Source organism: Nicotiana attenuata, unplaced genomic scaffold (genome assembly GCF_001879085.1).
Source record: "Nicotiana attenuata strain UT unplaced genomic scaffold, NIATTr2, whole genome shotgun sequence".
Taxonomy (NCBI): domain Eukaryota; kingdom Viridiplantae; phylum Streptophyta; class Magnoliopsida; order Solanales; family Solanaceae; genus Nicotiana; species Nicotiana attenuata.
The window spans coordinates 133,731-138,891 of NW_017672460.1; the positions used below are offsets into that span (position 1 = coordinate 133,731).

General features: G+C 29.9%; 1 long non-coding RNA gene across 3 annotated transcripts; it reads right to left on the minus strand.

Moving 5' to 3' along the window:
* LOC109213301 lies at positions 1-862 on the minus strand. Of its 3 annotated transcripts, none has more exons than XR_002065989.1 (4): positions 842-862; positions 256-415; positions 119-181; positions 1-38 (listed from the first exon to the last, which is right to left on the minus strand). It is a non-coding gene; the product is annotated as an uncharacterized LOC109213301 (long non-coding RNA). The 3 variants fall into 3 exon arrangements; XR_002065988.1 differs by having other exon boundaries at positions 716-856; XR_002065987.1 differs by lacking the exon at positions 842-862 and having other exon boundaries at positions 256-523.
* Positions 863-5,161: the final 4,299 nt, after the last annotated feature.

A 5,161-nucleotide genomic window follows, 5' to 3' on the forward strand; every position in this document is an offset into this window, starting at 1 on the left:
ACGCCTCCAACCATACCAGTTAAATCTCGCAAGAACCACTGAAATTTTTTTAAAACCATTGTCATCACACCAGTTTAAAACATAAATTACAATGGAAAAAAAAAAGATGTGAACTCACCTGAAACGTTGCCCCAAAAACAGTAGGGGATTTCTCACCAACACCTATAGCACTTAGAAGAGCCTATATTTGTTTGAGCAGGTAAATTAACCTTTTGATATCATAAGTAACTCACAGTAATATTGATGTTCACTTACTTGTGTTGAGAGCATCATCCGCACATAGGTAGAAAGCCCCTGCATCAATCCAAATCAGCAACTGTAGCATTCAGTTCAGCATCATCAAAATTTAACGCTCAATATGCTCATCCTGCTTCAAATCATTCTTCTCAAACAGGCGATAAAGCACAAAGGCACCCTGCACCATGCAAATCACATATTCCAGTATGAACTACAGTCAAACCTCAGCCTAGTTTGTTCTTCCAACTACTCTTTTTTGTCGTCTTTACTCTTTCTCAGTTCTTCCAATACTTTCATTTTTTTTCAAAAGATCCTCTTGTGGCAAACAAATACGAATACCATAGATTAAAAAGAGGTGAATCAAATATGAATATCATTTTTAAATATGCCTTCATACCAAATATGAATACCATTTCTAAACATACTTATACATCAAATAAAATAATATAAATACTACTTAGGTATGCAATACTATTACCTTCAGATAAAGCAACATATTAAATAAATTTTCTATTCACACATGTATGTATCTGCTGCTAAGTTAGTAGCAACAATTGTCTCTACTACATCATCAATTATATGGTCCGTAGCTAGTTGTACATACTCATCACCGTCACCAAAAAACTATTCGAGTTCTTGCTCTTGGTATGGTTCATTCTCATATACTTCATCTTCCACTACTTCTTCTCCCATATCATATAGATCTCTTGGCTTTAGATGCATAGCAACACTCCACCCTTTATTGACAACATCATCCACATAGTACACCATTTGTGCTTGAGATGCTTCGATGTAAGGCTCATGTTCTTCACGTTCACCGGTATGAATTAATCTATCAAAATTAACACAATTTAAGTTCCAACGATCCTTTTTATACCCTCTATCTCGAGCAGTATCAGCCCATCTACATTTGAAAAGAACAACCTTGAATCGACCATAATAATTAATCTCAAGGATATCTTCTAACTTCCCATAATATGGTAACTCTGCTTGCCTTAAATTTCCGTCAATACTACTTGCAACACATGATGTTTTAGAAGTTAAGAAAACTCCACATATAAGACTTATACCGGGCGTCGGAACCAAAATCCGAGGCCGATACCATAGTCTTCTGATCAAATTTCTTTTTCATTTTCCTTAATTAATTCCAGAAAATAATTTCACACAAAAATTTATTTCTCGGGCTTGGGACCTCGGAATTCGATTCCGGGCATACGCCCAAGTCCCATATTTTTCTACGGACCCTCTGGGACCGTCAAATCACGGGTCCGGGTCCGTTTACCTAAAATGTTGACCGAAGTCAATATTAATCATATTAATATCAAAATTCATCATTTTTCTCACAGAATTCATATTTAAGCTTTCCGGCTACGCGTCCGGACTGCGCACGCAAGTCGAGGCAACCCTAAATGAGGTTTTCAAGGCCTCGGAGACACAGAATAAGTAAGGACACAAGTGATGACCCTTTGGGTCGTCACAACTCTGCCTTTACCAGAACTCTTGTTGTCCATCTTGATATTTCTCTCGAAAGTGAAACATACAATTGTTCGTGCAAGAAAATATACTGCGATAAATATAGTCCAATATTTACGATGTTTGTCCTGTGCTTTATTTATTATATTTGCAAAATAAAAACATACTAAAAATTATTTTCACACAAATTTAAAAGGATATCCTTAGTTTCGGAAGACGAAAGTTGAATTTAGGGATAAGAATATACTTAGAAGCACATTAACCAGTATCATAATTTTTGCATGTATGACGTTATTGTCAAAACTTTTATATATTATATGTGTGCTATTACATAAGCTATTCGGCGTATCTAAGTTTTTCAGTAGCATGACGGGCATATTTTTCTTCAAATCTAACCTATACACAATGGAAGATCAATTTTAACTTAGTCTATTAATATACTAACATTTTTACTTTGTGTTCTAACGCTCTTTTTATGGAATAAAATTATGTACCTTAAGATTTATTTTTTTATTTGAATAAGAATTTTACTCATATGATAAATTTAAAAAATAATTGAATTGGATTATCTTGCTAAATAATTAATTAAGAAAATTTATTATTTGATGTTAACATAAAAAATAATTTACTGTATGTTCATTCAAATCTTAATATTAGTTCATCTCTTGCTTTGAATATTTGATCTTAATTATAATTTTATCCACCATAAATTTTATTTTCAAAGAGTAAAATATTGATATGATATTTCACTTTTATATCTTTATGTTTGTAGAATCATAAGTGGTATTGACTCCTACCAACCATTTTTTCCTCTTTCTCACACATTTATATTCTTAAATTTTCTTAGTTGTTGTTTACAATTGGGTATTTTTCAATATATATACGAAAATTGATAAAAAAAAATTTATTTGAGTAGAAAAATAGTTCAAATATAATATAAAAATATATTATCGCGGGTGTATTTTTTTTCCAATTTCAACTCTTTATGCAGTCCATTTAACATTACTTTTATATTTTTCTTGGTATTGGACATTATGGAGTGGTAATGTATTGCCAATACAGAGGATTCTTATGAAATTAATTTTATTAAACCGTCCTACATTTTTTAATAATAATCTAATAGACAAAATTTTATTAATTTTAAAATCTTAAATATTAAAAATTAGCATATAAGGTATTATAGTCCAAAAAATAGGTTATTGCAGTTATGTACTATTCATATGAGTTCTTCCATGTAATAATGTAGGGCTATTTTGGTATATCAATATTGTATTTATGCTTTTATAATAATATATGCTCTCCTTTTTCTAAATAAATTTGGACAATATAATACCATTATCAAATTAAATTAGTAATAGGACATTATCATACGTTTTCAAATTAAATTAGTAATAGGAATTTTTAAGAAGTATATCCTAAAAGTAACAGGATTACTTTTGTTGAGCCACACCTCAACTTTTGTGATGACTCATTTTGCATTATTCTTTTGTTACCCAATGTCATGGTCCAACGCCAGTCACATTCTTTTTTTGCACCTAAAGGTTCACCATACTCGTGTGGTTAGATATTATATTTAGTATTTATGGATAGACATTTCGTATAATCTAATAAAAAATCTATGAGGAATAAATGAGATAGATGTCTATTTATTTTTTGCTAAAGATAAAGAGACGAATTATAAAAATGTACAAAGACAATAAATGAAAAACAAGCGAGCAAGACATAGAGAGATCATGAAAGACCTCATATCTTCTTTTTGTAGTTGAAGAAAGTGAGGAGAAAAAGATTACAAACTAGAAGGTATAGATATTGATGTAAATTGCATTAGTTCGTAGTTGTTTTAACTAAAATATGTAATTTGATTAAATTTTAAAGAAATAAGTTGAAAAAAATAACTAAAAATTTGCATGAGTCAAATTTACTAATTGAGAACATTGTGAGTGTGAATATCATTAGACTATTTCTTCTAAATTAGTAATCAAAATTTGTATCTTATTGTTATTGGTCTTCATGTCTTAAACTTTTAGGCTTTTATTATTTTGCTCTTTAAAAGTATTTTGTATATACACGAAGGAGTAATCTTTTAAATTATAGTGTTGATGAACTTTCTTGATTAATTACTTTTAGGCAGGTAAAATATATCTTCATATATTTTTAAAGAAATTATAATTTTCTAATTGTTTGAAAATTAAGACATTATAGTTGTATCTCACAACAACTTTATACTATCGTATTATTTATATTTGTAAAAACATACTAGATATGTTTGTATGAGTTCTTTATTTTCTTTTTAAATTTCTTAAACTTTAATAGACTTTCTATTTATGCGTAATTTTTTATTAAAAAATATTAAAGATATATGGGGCTTACACATCGTCCCGTAGTAAAATGGCTCGCCTCACACACCCGCCTTTGAAAATACTATTTGAACGTAGAACGCCTGCTATGATGAAAATAAAGAAAATTCGCATGCTAAGTATTGCAATTATCTATACCCCTTTAAAATTTAAATTATATCAAGCAAAATAAAAAAATTAAATATTTATGTAGATAATTAAACTACTTGGATGTCTCTCCTGCTGTCGTTCATCTGATGTGTCGTCGTTACCTATGAATGCAAATATTATTTATGGTTAACCTAAAGCATATTTTTTCATTTATAATAGGCCTCGTTGACCCTTCATTTTGTTCAGTGAGACTCAGTGAGTACCTGATGTATTCAATTCTCTATATATTTGTCTTCTTTTTGGGAGACAAGTATCACTTGTGACGGTGAGACTAGCTTGAATCACCGTTCATTCCTTGCTTTTGTTAACTTTTGTGATGGCTCATTTTGCATTATTCTTTTGTTACCAATGTCGTGGTCCAACGCCAGTCACATTCTTTTTTTGCACCTAAAGGTTCACGATACTCACATGGTTAGAAATTATGTTTAGTATTTATGGGTAGACATTTCGTATAATCTAATAAAAAACCTATGAGGAAGAAATGAAATAGATGTCTATTTATTTTTTGCTAAAGATAAAGAGACGAATTATAGAAATGTACAAAGACAATAAATGAAAAACTAGCGAGTAAGACATAGAGAGATCATGGAAGACCTCATATCTTCTTTTTGCAGTTGAAAAAAGGGAGAAGAAAAAGATTACAAACTAGAAGATATAGATATTGATGTAAATTGCATTAATTCGCAGTTGTTTTAACTAAAATACGTAATTTGATTAAATTTTAAAGAAATAAGATAGAAAAAATAACTAAAAATTTGCATGAGTCAAATCATTAATTTGTATCGAATTGCAACAATTTCTCAAACAGCTGAAATTGATATATTTGTGGAGGTTATCAAAAACCTTCACAAAAAACTGCCATAATAAGAAAAATTTGAGGAGGTTGGAACAAACGCCACGAATTAAATATATAGTAGGGGTCTTTTAGTAACCCTCACATTTAA